This window comes from Dromaius novaehollandiae, chromosome 1 (assembly GCF_036370855.1).
Source record: "Dromaius novaehollandiae isolate bDroNov1 chromosome 1, bDroNov1.hap1, whole genome shotgun sequence".
Taxonomy (NCBI): domain Eukaryota; kingdom Metazoa; phylum Chordata; class Aves; order Casuariiformes; family Dromaiidae; genus Dromaius; species Dromaius novaehollandiae.
The window spans coordinates 186,766,431-186,785,724 of NC_088098.1; the positions used below are offsets into that span (position 1 = coordinate 186,766,431).

General features: G+C 37.9%; 1 protein-coding gene across 13 annotated transcripts in view; it reads right to left on the reverse strand.

The window, feature by feature from the left end:
- Positions 1-19,294, reverse strand: part of TSC22D1 (TSC22 domain family member 1) — a 95,618-nt gene that overhangs the window by 44,478 nt on the left and 31,846 nt on the right. For 2 of the 13 annotated variants that reach the window (XR_010387238.1, XR_010387233.1), the window contains 2 exons: positions 11,524-18,254; positions 8,329-10,555 (listed from right to left, as the gene is read on the reverse strand). The exons of 2 other annotated variants lie outside the window; for them this stretch is intronic. The gene's annotated coding sequence lies outside the window, so the exon portion shown is untranslated. Of the gene's footprint in view, positions 1-8,328; positions 10,556-11,523; positions 18,255-19,294 lie in introns of those variants that run through there. 9 more of the 13 variants (XR_010387241.1, XR_010387240.1, XR_010387239.1 and 6 more) reach the window with 9 other exon arrangements.

Genomic DNA, 19,294 nt, shown 5'->3' on the forward strand with positions numbered 1-19,294 from the left:
CAGTGCTGGGGAAAAACACGGGTAGGTCAGAGAGCTGCCCTGCCCACCGCCGCTCTGCCGACTTCAGCAACAGCAAATAAAGCTACGCTTCGAGTTCAGAAGTTACTCTAATTTGCAGGACAAATACAACAGGCAACTAAGCCTACCAGAAATCTCGATAAGCCCTTCAAGAGCACACGGGCTCACCGAGTGTAAATCTTAAGGCAAAGATCCCTAAAAGATAAGATAGCACAAGCTGATAACAGTACTAGACAGGACCTGTTAATCCATAAAGACCACGATTTGCCTATGAAAAGCCTGAAGCCCCATCTCGAAGAGAGGCTCTACCACAGTAATGGGCCCTCTGTTAATGCTATACAAAGAGCCAGAGGTTTAACTGTTCTTACGCCCTCCCCATGCACAGTAAATTAAAGTGGTATTAATGAATCCCCCTTGAGTTCCTAGCTGAAGGAAAGATCCCTGTACAAAAGTCTTTTTACAGATGGCTTCAGGACTCAAAAGCATCTCCTCAAATAGAAATCCTGATGTTCCTGTAACATCAATTCTGTAACAACATCAAACTGTAACAACATAATGGAGCAAGACAGTCGCTTTGGCATTCAAATCCACTTTTAAAGTCAACAAGTTTAAATAAATCTCTTGGTTTGGGGAGGAGGGGGGAAGGAAGGTTGGTTGTTTTTAAACTGGGGACTATTGGTCTTACATCCAACCAGGGTTGTGACTGACAAATAAGTCCATCATATCAGAACTTAAAAAAAACTTCCAAAATATTAAGTTCTGACTCAGGTTATTTACTTACTACCTTTTCCAAAGGCCATAATTGCCCTATCTTCAAGTCTTAGTCCACTTTACTCCAAGATACAACGAGCTACCTCACTCAGGTGCTAAGCAATGCAGTGGCAAAATCACTTCTAGATAAATAAACCTTGAGTTGGTACATAATCAAAGTAGTCCCTTCTGTAAAAGAAAAATTTGCAAATTCTTGTTTTGAACCAAGCTTGCACACTTCTGCTCAGTCACTCCTGACACTGAGTTTTGTCTTTAAACAAGCCAGTAAAATATCTGCTTTACAGCGCTGCGACAGTTACCACAAGCAAGCAGATTCCACAGCTTTTGGGGGGTGGTTTGTTTGTTCACTTTTTGTTTAAAAAAAACTTCACAATTAAAATAGATACGGAGCTGAAAGACACCAAACACCACAAAGGGGGTTAACAAACCGTAGCGCTTACATAAGCCATCTCTTTTGCTTAAAATGCAAATCAGTGACTACCAAAACCATGTTAATACTTTATTTAAAAATGAAAGAATTAAGTGACTTAATGCCTTGTTAATCAGTCTGCGCTCAGCATTTAAACCCCACTGCCCTTACAGGGCAAGAGCATCCAGGTCAAGTCAAAAAAGTAGCACACAGGAGTAACAGAGGGCAGAAGCAGCTTCTTCGCACAGCCATACCTAGTGACAAAGGAGCACCATCACTGTAGTGGCAGAGCACGGCCCCTCACGGCAGCAAAGCCATTAAATTAAACATTAGTGCCAAATCATTAAAAACTAGATAAACGGAATATAATAATTTGAAAGGCTAGGGGAAAGCTATTTTAAGCACTTACCTGTTTAATGATTATATATGGGTTTTGATGTAATTTAAGGCCAGGCGGAGGAGGTTAAAGTTCTGAGCCCCCAGGCAAAGCTGAAGTGTTTACGGAAGTGACATTCTGCATCAGCACTAAATATCTAGAAAACCCACACACAAAAAAAATTTCTGATACTCCACCATGCTTTTATTGGATACAGGAGTTTGCACTGATATAAATTTATGTTTTTAATCTCCTGAGCAATTTAAAATATAACACAAAAGAAAGATTTTGAAGCTGCAGAAAACAATATCCTCTTTCACTGGATGGTTTCACTTCAAAAATAGTCATCCACATCCTTAACCCTAATGCTTCACACACTTTTAGATGTTTAACTGCAGCAGGAATCCTCATGGAAGTGGTTGTCTGAGTTTGCTTGCTGCAGGTAATCATGTCAGCTGCTTCAGCTTCCGAGCTTTTTTAGTTTCATCTTTCATTAAAAAATATATACATATATGCACACATACACACAAAATGAGGGTATCTAGAGTTATGAAGTGGTTCTTCATGCAAGTTTAAGACAGCAGAATTTCATTTACTATTTTTCTTTCACCTGCCATCAGTACAAATTTCATATAATGAGTGGTACTGCCTCCAAAACGCTCCTTTTCTTTAGTGTAATAAAACACACAATATAGTGTTATTCAACTACAGACTCTTTGGTACTCTGATACATGTTTTTATATATACACACTTGTATAATATTCATGGCTTAAAAAGATACTATTTTGATTTTTTCTATAAATAGACAGTAGCATGAAATTTTATAAAAAGCACTAAAAATACGTTCAGTTCCTTTCCCTGTATGAACATTTTTAGAAGTCTAACACAAACTCAAAGCTAAAGCTGTCATTATCAGTATAGTAGAGCAAAATAAATACAAGCATTTAATATGTTCAACTAGAAATCTTCCTATTGCATTTACCGGGGGGGGAACACAACCAGAAGAGTACCACAAACGCAGTCAAAAACTAAGGTCTGTATGCTAAACAGACAGAAACCATCCAACAGAGGGAGAGGGTTTAGTAAAGACTTTTTACTTTTAATATCAAAGACTCACGACACTCAAAAACACTACTATTCCTTTATGAAAAGCTCTGCTGTGGCGGGGAAAAATACAATATAAAAGTCTCAGTCTCTAAAGATGGCTCTTTTTATGTCATAGTTAAAAAAGCTTGATAGATACTACGGGTTGATTTTAATTTCTTCTCCTCAAGAATATTTACTTATTGAAAAAGGAACAGAAGACTCGAGCAAATCTAAAGGGGAACCACTGTATGTTGTTGTCGTCATCTATACTATATGGATTCCAAACTCCAATTTAGTGGAGTTTTTCTCTTAATGAAATCTTTCGGTCTTCGGCATTCACTTTGATCAGAGTTTTGAGGGAATAGTTTAACTTTTGATAAGAACAAGAAAAGACAAGTTGATTGGGGAGTAGATATAAAAACCCTTGCCTTCTAAAAACAAGTGATTTAATATTTGTAATGAAATACTATCCATAAATCTCATTCAATAAGCAAGGCCTCCTTCTTAGCACTGAGCAAAAAAGGAATAAAATCATCATTCTGAAATACACAGACTTATATAGACCAAACATAAGTTTAGATTTGAGGGAGGAGGTATAAAGAGCACTTATAATACATTATGGTCACTCTAATTCTAAGTAAAAATTAATATATTTTGAGACACATTGTGGCTTTTTTCTATCTCAAAATTAAAGCATCAAAAACTCATCATTTTCAATATGATCAATGACCTAATTTTCCAGGGTTATCTAAGCTAGGAGGATTCTCAGCGGGTGGGGAAGGGACTTGCTAAGGGAAGAATTTCTCTTCATTTCACAAAAAATTAATTAGACAGGAAACACTGAAGGGAGGAAAGGGGAAGGAAATATGGAGCCCTGGCAGCTTTATTATATTTGCTTTTAGTTAGAGCAGAAAAATATCCTTCAGGTAACAAGAATACTCTCCTTGCAGAAAGCCAGTCGCTACGTGGCTTATTCCACTGCAGTTCACACCATTTTTCAAGGACGATCCTCCTTAGGAGAACTGAATATCCCATGCCAGTCAAACCTGTGAGACTATTCACTAAACTAAGGCATCACACATAGCTGGCCCTCAAGTATCTGCAATTTAGAATTTTGCATTCAGTGCAAAGAAAACATGTGCAAATGAAACAAACACAAACAGCTTGATTAGTCACAACATCTTGCATATATTTCACCACTTAGGTAAAGGCAGAAAGGAGAATTTCTTTCTAAAGTACACTGATTCACAGCGTTAGCCAGATTTTGAAACAGTAGGAGCTCCAAGGGGGACAGAAACAGATGGCAGTTCAAGGTGACATAATGTGGCAATACAAGCCATTCACTGTTCAAGTGTAAAGGCAAGCAGAATCTAGATTTGTCTCAACTATCCCTATGGGGTGTTAAAACCCTTAGAAGACTGTTTAACTTGCAGCAAAGGCAAAAGGAATGAGAAGTAGCATAGGCCCTTGTATCATTACTATGCTGCCACCAAGTTTACAAAAGCACACACAAGAGACCCCCTGACTCTAAGGAGACAGAAAATTTATCTGAAATAATGGCTAAGTTCAGCTGCAAGCAGGTATTTAGGTGCTAAAGTTACCTGGAGAGACAAGTGGACTGCCCTGCAGCTGAGGCTCTGCATTGCCACACTGGAGGCACTGGGTTGACTCCAAGCCACAGAGAAACATTTGAGGCTTCCAAGCAATACGTGTTTCTGCAGAACAATGTGGGGATTGATGCAGGAAAAAAGTTTCCTTGATTTTCTTAGGCGTTTATTCCCTGGACAAACATAGTATTACTGTTCATCTTTCTCATTTGCATAGCTGCTTAAAAAATAAATAAAGAGCTAGTTAGAAAGAACGCATTTCAGAGTACCTAATGTACTCTTATAAAGGGGATAGGTAGGAAAAGTCTCTAACGTGGATGCAAGTATAGGGGGAAAAAACTCTGAAAAAAGTGAGATAAAATTTTAAAACCCTTAACGTTAATACAGAAAAATAGGTACCAAAAAGATATCAATACAACTGGAACTAAACTGTCAGTACTGAAAGCACTGCTTGGAACTCTCCTCAGAATAACACGTAAAGGAAAACATTGCTGTTCCCTAAAATACCCAAGGAAAATAATGTTACTGGTTGTTTTGTAAACGCTGACTGTTTAAAAAGGTTGTCCTGGGACCACTTCAACAAGGTATGAAAAATATGTCATGTTTAAGAATGCTACAGAGGTAAAACTAAGAAATTTACACACAGAAAGCTGAAGTTTGCTATAGCACATCCACATTTTTACAAAAATTTATTAGAAAAGGAGTTAATATAAGTTCTCTTTCTGTGAATGTCTCCATTCTCATGTCCTTTAAAAAGGGATAAACTTTTTTATACCTATTTCTCATTTCAATGAGATCTGACAGAGGGTTACAGCTTCCAAAGACATACAAGCTCTTAAAAACTGCATAAAAGTACACGGAGAAATCAAGGAGCCCTTATGCACATCTCTACATCCCCTTAGAAGCTGCAGCATTAACTCCCACTTTCAGACTCTGTCAGGTGGTAAACATGAGTGGCCAAGGCATAGGGAAATCTTCAAATCAGAGTTCATATTTTAGTAGACACCAGAAAATCTAACCACAAGAGCCAAATCTACAGAAATCCAGACTTTGCTAGCTCTATTGCTTACAGAAAAAAAGTTCAGTTGCTGCAAGTGATTTTCTGTCAAGACTAATCCCTGTTAATGGAGAGTTCCTGCATTACTTGACTGCTTATTATTTCAATTCCCGTGCTACTCCAGCAGCAAAGTCAGCCTGAATTTCTGTACAGTCCTGAGGTTACCCAGGAACACCCCCATCGGTGCACAGCAAGTGAACCGATTCCAGTTCTTCACTTACTTTTATAGACGTATCTCTCCATCTTCTACACACATTTTCAAAAATACTTTGCAAATCAATTTTTCCTGCTCTCTTATCCAATGCAAAGTATTACCACAGATCAGAAAGACTTTAAAAGGTATTTCAAATTTTACTATTCTAAAAGGTTATAAACCCACACTAGCAGCAGGTACATGAAAACTCTCCTGAAATGCATTAATGGATAAGGATGCTTTCCCAAATTATGGCCTATCTGAACTCAAGGTAATTTTCAGTGCTTCTCAGACTCATATTTCAGGTTCTCATACTACTTACCTTTTATTCCATGTTCAATTTTATTTTCTAACCTTGCATAATGCCCTCTCTCACTGGTAAATAGCAGGACATACATTTATAAGACAACACAATGAACAAGAAGAGGATTAAACCTCTGGCTCGAGGAGTTGAGATTCCCTGATTTTAGGCCATATAGCCCTCCATATGCCATATCAAACCAAGTTCTGAAAAAGTAAAAATCTGTCTTCTGTCAATAATTTCTGTAAAATGAAAGGTCCAAGCAGTCTTCCCATTCTTTCTGTAACCCCACGAAAAAATAGAGAACAATATATTTTACTTCACTTTTTCACACTGGCTAGCCATTTAAATGAATTTTAGTCAAGGTAAAGTATTGAAAAAGTGCAATGAGTTGCAGCAAACTCACTCTCATCTTTTCATAATCAACACACCCAAAAATACCTGGCTCATTTTCCTATGCTTAACTCTAGTAATACCAAAGACTACATAAAATTAATTTCTAACACGTGACTTTCTTGAATAGCAAGTCAGATTTGCTAATAGCCTTTCTGCATTAGTATTATCACCATTTTTAACGTGGGCTGTAAATGAGTTAATTTTATCCTATGTGCAAACTTCAGGTCAGCGCAGAGCTGCATTTTGTGGAATGTCAAGTCACAGTCCAACCTTCAGAAGTAAGTTATGATCATATTAAAAATACTTATAGTTATAAAAAGGTCTTTAACTGTTTGTTCAAATGCCATTTACTTTAGAATCACAGATGAAATACCTTTCTCTGAACTGGGCAAGAGGTGGTCAGATATTGATAAGATTAAAATTGTTTAAGCAGTTAGTAAGAAGAAAACCACCCCAAGCCATAAACCTCTTTAACCCTTTGTACAGTCTCTTACAACGTTCTGTCTGGATAAATAAAATTATTTCTCCCCATAGAAGAGATATCCATTTGTGCAAGCCAGATTTCTTCACTTACTGTTCCGTAACAGAAGCCTAAAACCCACACATTTTCCTGACATCCATTTGATTAGCACATAGAAAAGGCAAGAAACATGAGTTTCTACTACGAAGAGGGAGAATCCCACAAAAGAGTGGGACAGGGAAGTGAAACAACATAGGACAGTTTGTCAGAACAGTAATTTTATATTCTTCAGAACAACGCAGTCAGCAATCAAGGAAGTAAAAGCATCACAGTTATCAGTAAAAAAAAAAAAAAAAAAAAAAAAAAACTAAGATAGATTTAAATACATTTTTAGTGGTTAATTTGTAAAGCCTTTCACGCCATTCAGACAATCCAGTTTCCTAAGCAGCAAAGGATAACAATCCTGAAACCACCCACCTACAAAAGGATTTCAGACAACTCGATACCAATGATTTATGGACCTAGTGTAGGAGCTGTGCAGCTGCCAGTTCTTCATGAAGCCCAGGCACCAGGCAGGAAACAAAACTGGAAGGATTCAACTGTTTGTTAGCATTGCTGCTTACAGAATACATTTTCCAAGTTCCAAGTAAAAAAAAAAAAAAATTTTCTAAGCTAACCTTTATGTTCTGTCTTTTGGAGAACCTCTGCTGGTGAACCCCGAAATCAAGGTTTCTACTTTCCTCAAGAAGTAAGGGGGGGGGGGGGGGAAGGAGGCTGAAAAAGTTCTTCATCCCTCTATCTGAGCAAATTCCCATGTCCTGCAAACAGGACTGGACAAATGAAATGCAGAATCTAATCTGATTTACAGCATATTATCACTGATTGAACCAGTCTGGTTTTCAGAAGTTCACAGTGAACTGCTGATGGTTTTGACACCTTTGTCTCCCTCACTGTGAAATGAGGGAATATAATAAAAACACCACAGAATCTATGCTGTTCATTTTCATTGTCTTGCCTATAAAGAATTACAGAGTAAGACCATGGTTTTAGTCATGTCTCCCTCCCTTAAATAACTACTCTGAACTGACAATGCATCTCTCACAAATGAAAACAGTTTAGCTCTGGTTGAAGCAGCAACATTGACAAGGTATTTCCTGGAATTTCCCAATCTTTACTGACGGTTTCATCACTTCCACAGCATCCTATCACGGAGAAAGAGTTGCAACATAAACCTGAGAGGCGGGACAGAAGATGGGAGGAAGAAAGCAAATCTTTCAGGTAAAAGATTGCTCTTTGGGGACAAGAAAAGAGGAGAGGTCAACAGCCACAATTTTATTGGCTGGATATGGAGCTGTCAACACAGCACAGTAGTCATGATTAAGAATTAGAAGGAACAGGAATGTGGTCAAGAAGATAAAGGGTTACATAAAATGAGTTGGGTAACTCAAAGTCTCAAGGAATCTTAAAGGGAGTAAAAAGAAGAAGGTTAGGAATATCACACAAGTCTATCTTGTGAAATTCTGCCAGTACTTGGGTTTGAAACTCTGAAGTTGTATGGTGTTTTTTCTTGTTTCCTGGCATTCTGGAGTCAATCAGAAGAGAGTCACTCTGTATTCATACAATTATGGTAAGTATAATATAAACAAGAAGAAAATGGTTTTAGACTTCTTTATTAATATTTAATAACACAAAAGGCAAGAGTCATCTCTAAAAACATATCAAGAATCCAGGATTCCAGCTGCAAGACTCAGAGCATGATAATAATATGCTGCACAATGCTGATACGCAAGAAGTATCAAAATATTGACTTTATAAAAGCAACAGTCAAAATTTTGTATATAAAAATCGTGACTACGGAGGGGAGGAGAAGCAGTAAAGTTATTTTAGGTTACCCTAGAGTCAGCAACTGGGACAATACCATTAAAAGCAATTCTCAGTGTCCCTGTTATTTTATCTTATTTAATATTCTTAAGTTTACCCTGTTCTACAGAATAAAATGACCAAAAGCTGTGGCTGAAGCAAGTATACCAATAAGAAAGGCACAAAACATGGACTAGAAGTCAGACACAAACATAAGTATTTTCTTCAACTAAAAGCACTACTGGCACAGACCTCAAGCCACACGTTAGTATTTATTTTTGCAACTCACAGATCTTTAACTTTATAACTTCTAGGTCACTCCTGTTCAGCACACAGTTTGTCAAAAGACCTGTACCTATAATAAAGAGCTACTCAATTGTAAAGTCACCACATACATATTTTCACATTTTTTAAAGCCATACTGAATTTAATACATCAAATAGAGTTACACTGACTTCTCTGAGTCTCAAAGTTCACAAGCGTTACTGTGGTTGCATATTTTAAAACAAGCATCTGACTATCAGTTTTCTAAAAATAGCAGGTTTTAAGTTTAGCATTTTACTCGATAACCACAGAAGAAGTGAGACAAAGATGTTTGTTTGATCTTTAGGGGGAGGGGAGGAGGGAGACATTAAAGCCATCCAACAGAGAGCCCAATTTCTGAAAGTCCAATGAAAATGGCTCACTACATAGGTATGTACTTAAACAGCACCATCTGAACAATTATTTTTAGAATGTACTAAGACTGCAATGCATTCCAGCATAATAAGAAATCACAACTGCCATGAAGTGGTAGCCTCAGGGCTACATTAAGCCTGTTAAACAATTTAAATATGCTGGTGAACTAATGAAAGATATAGGCACTAGTTAAAAACAGTGTTTTGTGGTAACTGATTTAAGAAATAAATTGGATTCAAGCACAAGCATCTGACTAGTTCACTCCAACTGCCAGAAGCAGAAAACACGAAAATAAAAGTGTTCTTTACTGCCAGAGGGTCCAGTTCACCCTCCTGCCACCCCTTCTCACTCAGCTTCAGAACAAAGCTTTTCCTTCTCCTAATCTGAACATTAAAAGTAAGTCCCATTCTTCAAAAGTAATTTCCTACATTGAAAAGAATGAAAGTACATGGGCATGCATGTGCATTGTTCACTACTGCCAGACATAAGGTTTTTATTCTACAGATCTTGCAACACATTTAATTAAGTTTGACTATACAATCCCTTGGGGGGGGGGGGAAAATACAGCCTTCTGCTTTCTAACAAAGAAGTTTTTACTCTTGAAGAAAAAAAAAAAAAAAAAAAAAAAGTTTTTCCACTTTTGTGGCCCTCAACACCCCCAACATACCTCTTATCTACACAAAACCACAAGAAACCTCAAAAGATGCAATGCTTTCCACATTGCCATTTTGACAGTTTGGGTGCCTTTTTAAAAAAACAAAAACAAAAAACAAAACAAAACAAAAAAACCTTGAAAAGGGAGGTGGAAGCCTAATTAAGTATTATATTCACAAGCTTTATTGATATTCTTTATAATCATCTAAAGGGACTACAAGTAGAAAAAGTTTTACAGAGACGGTCTGAAGCACAAAAGCATCCTGTTTCACTGATTCACCTGGCACTTCCAATGCAGGGGATGGCCAGGTGTGTTCAGATTATTAGAACTGTGAACTCTTAAACTCAGATTTATTCACTTGATCTTCAGATGGCAAGATAGGTTTAGGTTTCATTAAAAAAAAATCTTCATGACATTATAACAAAAGGACCATGGGGAGGCCAAACAAATTCCCTAGAGACTAGTGCATTAGAAGTAATTTTCTGTCTAGGCCTCCATTTCTATGGTGGCTCAAAGGCTCTCTCTGTGTGATGGAAAAAGAAGTCATTTCTTTCCCAATCCAATTTTTGTCAGGAGATCCTGCTTAAGGAAGGCCAAGATCCAAACCCAGTCATCTTCCAGCAACATAAATGGTTCTCAAGATCTTCTGCTGAAGGCTTGTGATGCAGTATAAAGGTTAGAAGGTGTCCTGAAGCAATTTGGAGGGAATGAAGAGGGAGAGAAGAGTCACAAGATGCACCAAAGCAATAATGCATGTAACATAGTTCCAAATGATTTGACTCAGCATGACAGAGGAACTGGTAAAATCTCCTTAGAATTTCATTGCTAGTTCTCAGGTGAAAGGAAATTTAAGATAAACTTCCTGTGTCAGCAATGACATAGCTAGAGAAAGAAAGGTCCGACTTTGGGCTTCTGATGGTTGCAAGCAAGAGGCTGTCACTCTGTACAGCGTGAAGTGACGAAAGCAGAATTTACCTGAGCTGATTCTACAGATATTGCTGGCCGGGCCTTGGGAATTGCCGATCGCATGGGTTAGTAACACATCCCCTCAATCAGAGCATCCCGGTCTACTTCCTTCACATAGACAAAGGAACAGAACTTGACAAACCCAGCAGCCATAGACTCCTCTGGAGCAACACACTTGCACATTCAGAACTGGGGAACCTGTTCTATGCTGGGAATCAAGCAGGCTTTTCAAACCATTTGATGGCCTACACTTCACTGGTTATCCAAAGCTACCACTGGAGGAGAGAGAATGGGAGGGGATGATAATCCTGTGGCTATGGGCCACATTATAATCACTGGCCTTTACTTAGGCCCTTAGCCACCAGGTTCTGCTCTTTCTTAGCTTCCCTTCTAGAAAAGGGTCAGAGAAAGAATACCATTCTTCAGAGAACTGAAGTGCAAATACGACCTCATGAATGGGAAGCTTACACAGAGGTATAAAAAATATTATTTCCAAGTACCCAGCATATTTTTTCCTCTCTCCCTCCCCTTTTTTTCCTCCCCTCTCCTCTTTCTTTAAGCTGCTCATACGCTCTCCCTCTCTCAGCCTAGAGAAGTGGAAGACAACATTAACAAAAAAAGCATAAAGAAACAGCATAAAGTCCATCCTTCACACCTGAGTGGATGGCAGTTCAAAGGGGCCCTACCTACCTGCAACCCTGTTGTTTGCTTCAAGAACTCTGTTTGCCCAAGGAAAAAGAGACGAGCAAATCCTGGAAGCAGATCCTTCCCCAAAGGAAGTTTCTTTCTGAGTCTGCAACCTGGAGCTTTTTGCTTGAGACTCAGTCCTCTGAGTGGATTTCTTCTTCAACCTTTGACACTGGTTCTTTGCTTTTGTGGGCAGCTGGAAAAAGAATGAAGCTGTAGGCTGAGGCAGGGACTCCATACTTCCAGGATAGGGAGGCAGAAAGACTGGAGGGGAAGGAAAAGTGCTAGTTGGTAACTTCTTGAATAATGATCTGCATTTCCTCATTTTCTGCCATACAGAGACATACACATAGAGTCACTGTAATAGGGGAGGATGAGAAGAGATGAATACTAGACATGCAGGTTTTTTTCATGCTCTGATGCCAAAAAACCGAAAGTTTTGGACTGTGAACTTTCAAGACACTTATGATATCTATAATAGATGAGACCAATCATAAGATGTTTTGTCCAGAAAGTTCTCTTACAGTCTGTTCCAAGTAGATGTAGGTGGAAAAAGATTTATGGGCTCATTTCTGGAAGAAAAAAATTTCCAAATCTTTGTCCACTTTCTATCAAGAAAATTGAAAATGGTATTTATTGCAATACAGTGAACATCTCCCCATACCCCTAGACAAGTCAACTTAAGAAGAAATGATCACACTTACCTGAAGGTTTCCCTTTCCACTGACTTCCTAACCCCATCCCCAACTTCTCTGTAGAGGCCTAAATCCAATTTCAAGTCTTCTACTCTACTTGCAAAATCAAACACACAACAACAGCAGTTTAGTTATCTTTTCACAGTCTCTTAATATAAGGCACAGGTATGTTAGCTGGGGAAGTTAAGAACCTATCCACATTCCTGGATCAGGTTTTTGGATTTCTAGAATATTCCTCCTTTATCTAGAGGACCTAGACCTCCTAGGAGTTAATTTTTACTACTTCAATAACAACCACCACCACCCAATGCTTAAGAAAGCAGAAGTCTTCCTCCTCATTAATCCTGAAAGCTGATAGACTTTGGTGAAATTTTATCAGTAGCATGGAGCCAAGATGCAACAAAATAGGATAGGAAAAGTCACAGTACTAAAAATACATGCATATGCACAGCCTCTCATTTATAATATTTACTGGGTTTTTATTCATGGCAATCTCTTTTGCACAACAGCAACAGTGTCTAGAGTTTGCATATGGGGCAGCTGCTGAGCTATGTGCCTCAGATGAGGTGCGGTTATTTTATCTACAATGCTGTTTACTGCTCTCAGTAAGACACCAGGCAGAGTATGATCCAAGAGTTAACCAAGAATGTGCACTATTTATTTGCCTTTTATGTTTGATGCAATTTCACTTAATTCATTTTCGGGCAATTCTGGTATTTTTTCTTCTCCTCTCTTTTAGAGCAAACACCTAGCCAAAACATCTTTATAAAGTTAAGAACTTGGAGCATCCTTCATCATAAGCTTGTTGCCCTACACCTACCCCAAAGAAACTTCCTTTCATTCTGCTCCAAATAATGCAAGAAGATGGAACAAAAGCTAGGTTTTGTCATTAAAACTACCGCAATGACTTATTAAAAAAAAAATATATATATATATATATGCATCTTTAATTTCTGCAGTTACAGTATTAGACAGGAAAGTTTCCCTATGATTTCAAATAGGTGACAGATAAGGCCATCAAGGACAGAACTTGATATCCTAAGCTAATGGGGGGCAGGGGGAGAATGATCTCAGCATGTTGGTTCCAAAGAAACTTCTTCACTTGCCCATGCAGAAAGCTACTTTGCTTCTTGGTTCCTCTGAGGACACTGAATATGGTGAAGGTATTTTAATTTTAATTAAGAATTTTTGCTCTAAATAGCAAGACTACTTCATAGAAATTTGAGCATTAATTTTTAGTGAAGCTTCATGGCTTTTGCCAAGGTTATTTCCATTTCAGCAACCCAGAGCAAGAGGTATTGCTACTCCTTTCAATTTGGCAAAGCATCACCTTTTTATTATTTAAAATCAACTTTTAAAAAGTTAGAGAGCCAGGTTCAGTCTTCTGGACCCATATGCATGCTTTTGTTGAAGAGAGTCTGCTCTGTTCAGAAAGAATAATAGCTGACCAACACACACATAAATGTCATTAGCCAACAGATGACTCTAAGATGATGCTGATGCTCTTCCAGTAAGGCAGATCATACAAGATAAAAATGAAAGAAGAAAAAGATGTAATAGAACACGTTCAAGGAAAGAATTTCTACTTGTGTCTACTTGCTGGCTAGAAAACTATCATAAAAGGACAAAATAGTTTAAAGCATGTTTCTTCTTGGATTCTCTTGTGAACAGAAGGTTCTTTCTTACTAGATAATTTGCAGATACTTTGACTCTCAGCGACTATTCAAGCTGTTAATACACATTATTCACAAATACACTTCGCATAGCTACGATGTCACACAAAGCATTATAGGCTTAATTTCAGGTGACAGCTGCTGAAGTCTGCAGACTCTATTAATGCTTCCAAAGTTGATATTCTTTTCCAGCTCCAAGCAATAGGACACATCAGAACAAGTCAACCCAGGTGAAACAGCATGACCCAGCTTCTTGTAGGTTCCTTTCAAACAGTAACCTGGCTGAGCCCCTCTCTCATGTCAAGAAAAGGCTCCCTTTGAGACATCCTCAATCACTGGGGAAACATCGTTATTCACTGGAAAAAAGATTCCAGACCACCTTCACTATAACACATCATATGAAATCGTGAATTCCCACCTATTCAGGCTGCGGGGCAAAGAATATTGGTTGGTTTTACTGGACTCAAGTAGCAGTTCAGTAGAACAGACAAAGTTCCAAAATAAAACTTAAGAAGAAAAAAGCTCTTAGGAGGACTTTGTCCATTGCTGTTTTCCTTGGGAAAATGGATTGACAACAGAACTGTTTCTGGAAGATCATTCTGAAGCATGCAGTTAGGAATAACTTCTTTATAAAGTCTCCCTTTTCTTACATCTAGGTCAGAATATTTCCTCTTTTTCCAAGAAATCGAGAACCCTTTACTTCCAATTTTTATCCTTTCATACATCCTTCTTCCTTTGTACAGACTTGCCCTTAACTCAAAAGAATGAGCAAAGCTTGTGATGTTTGTGTTCTGTCAAGCTAGTATTTTTGATACCTAGATTCCTATACATGGATATGCAGCTCAGGCTTGAAACGACTACATCTTTCTGCATTTTGAGAGAAGTGCTAGAAAGTACTTCCTCTGCTCTTCTAAGATTTAGAATAATGGAAAAGAGATCTCAAAAGATCATCCCAAGTACCTAAACCCCTCTTATGAGAGTTTCAGGAGTGGTCTTTGCTTGCCTTGTATCAAACACCAGAAGAGGTTCACATTACTGAGACGGGATGTCAGGCCAGCTTAAGGAGTTGAACACACAACAGCTCCTCTGTCACCATACAGACTTTGCCATTTTACCTCAGGTGCAGGCTGTGATGGGATCCTTCTAGATGGAGCAGGGAGAAGTTCTGGCTGTGGTGACACAAGAACAACACGTGTAGACGATCTTCAAGTCGAGATGAATTCGGGAAAGGCACCAATAGCTTTGTTTGTGGAGCACACAGAAGATGGTAAAGAATCCTATAATCAATGTTCTGATCTTCTTTGGGTGAAGAAAGGAATCCCTGTAGTGTCTTTTCCATAGTGAACTGACTGTTGATAAGAGACCCTGGGAGCAGAGCTCCCTTTAGTGCTTTTTCCATGCTCTCTGCATGGCAGGTATCACTGCCACTCAATAATTCAAGAGAGATTGAAGAGTGATCCCCATTTTTCTGCATCACTGTGGTTTTGCTCAATAGCCATCAAAGAAAAGTTTAAACAATTGTGAGCAAATCCTGTGGAAGACCATCTGCAAAATAAGCAAAAAACTGAATCCAAGTATTTGGTAAGTGCTGTAGAGTATAAGCAGCAATACTTTCTTTTTTACTTGCTATAATACTGCAGATCGGGTGTCTGTAACACTACTGCAGGATCTCAGTGAAAGAGCACAAACAAAAAGTACTCTCTCCCATATGATTCAAGGTATCTGCAACTCGATCAATTCTTTCTCAGACAGAAATTTTAAATCATCATGGAGTTATTTTAGTTTTAAAGTGCTACAGGCCATATGGAGCATCTATAGCTGCTAAAATAGAACTTGTACTAGATTAAGGAGTAGTTGTTGCCCCGTTGCCATTCATTGGTTTAGTCATACCTCTCAAAATACGCGCAGGCTGAAAACCCATCTATGCAACATCATTCGACTGAACAGTTATTCAAAATAAACATTACTAAAATTTGTTCTTGTTGTAAAGTAACATTCTCCTGGAAGCTAGCACCAATAAAACATGCACATTCAAGCAGCAACAAGAGAGATGTATGGCTGTTTGCTTACATTCCAGAAGCTACTGACACTGTTTAAGAAAAATTTAAAAAAATTTCCCCAAACTTCCAGATTTTCAGGGGATGGAAAAGAAGCAGCCATTGAACATTACAACAGCTACAAAAGAAAACATTATCGACCTCGGGAAGAAGAGGAAGCAAAACAACTGATCAAAGTGTTGATTTTAAGAGATCAGATGTCATGCAACCCATCATTAAAAGCAGCTAACCTTGCAAACAACTCAGATGACATGAATCTTGACTTTCTGAATTTCAGAACTTGATTTAAAGCATTTGGCAGCTCTCCAGCAAAGTTTTTTGCTCAACTTCTTTAAGGTCCACTGCACACCAGTAAGAGCCACAGTGTTGTCTAGATTATCAAAGAAGGGGTCAAACAATACCTATGAGACTGGTAACTATCAAAACCTGAAAGACCCTTCCTATTTCCAGTTAAAGAACAGACAAAAACTACTCTAGGCTTTTCTGAACTCAGCGTGACAGAAAATTCCAAAACTATGTAGAGCTGTCACAGTAATGTCCATTTGAGAAATATTTTAGATCAGCACTAATATAAAATTCTGTCAAAGACAAACCTTCATTTAGCTTTCAGAAAATTCTATGCTTTCAACTACTGGGCAGAATGTATGAACTGACATAAAAAAGAGCCAAGATTTTTAAGAAATAGTTTTCCTGATTTTTTAGAGAAAGCCATAAATACTACAGTGATCAACGCTGCAGTATTTACATATACTCTGAATTTTTTGAAATAAGTTGCAGAAAACTTGATTCCTTCATACTAACAATGACCTTGTATTTTCCTTTTTGGCTCTTAATAAGTGTTTTATTTGATTTAATTTGATGCCATTTACATGTGATTAGCTTATATAAGTTTACCTTACACTTTCTGTTTTGTTTTTTAAAGCATCATTTCCTACACTTCCCTGGTCAGAGTGTTTCAGCCAGTCTATCTGTAGAAACCTGGAAGTTGAGATACTACAGATAAGCAATGTTGGGAGAAATTATTCCAATACTGCTCAACAGCCACATCAGACTGGATGCCTGCATTCTTTCGAACTGAATTTTCAGGTGAAAATACCTCTAAGACTTTTCTCTTTTGAGAAGGAGAGGCTTGTTCTTCTCCTTCATGGCTCCCCTTTGGTGCCTGGGATCTCTGAAGAGCTCAAATACAGCAAAACCATCCATTTCATACAAATATTTGCTTAAAAATAAATATTTAATATGTTAATGAAGTTACATGGATGCACTGAAAAAAAAAGGCTGAACAAAATCTGCTTTTTTAGAGTCTTCTGTTTAAAAACGTTTTATTTTAAAAAGTACTCAAAACATGCATTTCAGAATCCAGAGGTTTAGAATGTTAATTCCCATATCAAATAATTCCCGTATCTTTTACGTTGAAAGAACTTTCCAACTCTCGACCTTACACGCTTAGCCTGTAATCTGACCTACTGGCTTGATTCTTTTCTCCTTTTCTGCAGCAATAAGAGCTCTACAGACAAAACTGGACTCAGCTCCCCAGTAATTTACTCTTACTGCTCGGGCACAGACTGATGTTAAACACTACTGTAAGCCATGTTAGCTCTCCAGCATTTCAAAGTAGGGTGACATAGCTAAGGGTTATTTTTGTCTAACAGGAACTGGTGACAATGGAGACAGGAACCAATTTAAGGTCCTGACTTGCAAACAATGTGTAGGCATACCATCATACCCCTACAGCAGGGGGCCTGGCTTTTAGGTTCAAGATCCAAGCAGCAGAGTTCCATGTGCAGATAGTTATGTTTGATAATAGAACCAAAATAAGAATTTTTGGTTATTTTTACCTAATAAGTGCTAACAGTACATGAAAAACACATTCTGGATTATTTTCTACAGCTAACACCACAAATTATTCTACTGCTGTATTTAATTAGCTAATTAAATGCTTTCTGAAGGTTTGCTGACTTAATTCTTCCCTTACCAGACTAGAACCCCAGATGCATCTATATTTTAGTATCAAATTTAAATTGTATAATTCTCTCCAAATGTGTCTTGGAATAAGACGACCACAAGTTTTTATGATAAAACACGCACATATCAGCGGAGGTAAAGACTATCTCAAATGTACCATTTGGCTCTGCTTAAGTTGAACTGTGTTTACAGGAAGTTGGCCCTGTAACACTTCTCCGTGCAAGCACCTTCACCTACCTGCTTTGATCAGCCAGAACTCCCAGCTTTTGCACTAGACACAATTAACTTTGGCAGTGCCTCTTCACAGGCATACCAGTGTGCAATGTTTGACTGTCATTCTGTATCTGTTGAAATATTAGCACTTATTTTAGATTGCTTGCAAAAAACAGTGTTAAGTCACATATAACAACAAAAATAAAACATATATGAACAAACATGGAGATCTACCTCAAGTTTAGCCTTACTGCTTTTACAAAATTATACAGAACAGAAAATAATCCTAAACACTCATACCAAAACAGAAGTGTAACCCACTGACTGATCTAGGTTGGACAGTGTTTAACTATACCTTAATCTCACAGGACCCTCTTTCCCTTTGAGCCAAGGCTTCATTGACAAAAATTAGCACAATCCAGGACAGATAAAAAGAGCTTCCCACACACTCCTCTGCCAACACCCAGGCAAACATGCCAGAGACTACAAGCCCTGAATCATTACTGAACACCTCTGTACATGACTTACCTACAGCATGCATGCTTTATTTTGAAGCGAGTTTGACAGCCACATGCACCAGGAGATGCTCTTGCCATGACATTTTTTAGTATGAAATTAATTAGTTGCCTGATCAAATTACAAACTTTCTGTTCAAGAAATATAAAGGCCAGTGTTTCCTCAAAATAGCTTTTATATTTAATAATATGCTTGTGCCACCAAGTCCCTAAGAGCAGCCCTCCTATAAAAGAGTAACAAGACTCTGTTCACTCTATTACATTTTTTTTTTTAAGGCAAGATTCTAAAATGAGTTTGTACCACAACCAAGGTCTGCATTAAAGTTGCCAGATTTTAACTATATGCTGTATGCAAACTATATTTTCTGCTTAATGGCTTCCTAGCTACCAAATGAAAACAGAAGTCAATCTCACAAGCATTCATGCTGCTATCATTCCCACATGCAGAAAATCTTACATTAAAAATCTCCTATTTTATACACTCTTAAAGTAGAATTCCATCCAGTTTATCAAAAAGTAGAAAAAGTAAAGCATATTGCATGTGACAAAGCTTGACATTGCCAACATAAATGAAACCACAACAGATACCTAATAAGTCATTATTTGCATATATTCAAAAACCACTCTCCACGCACTGTAAAGTGTTATACTGTATA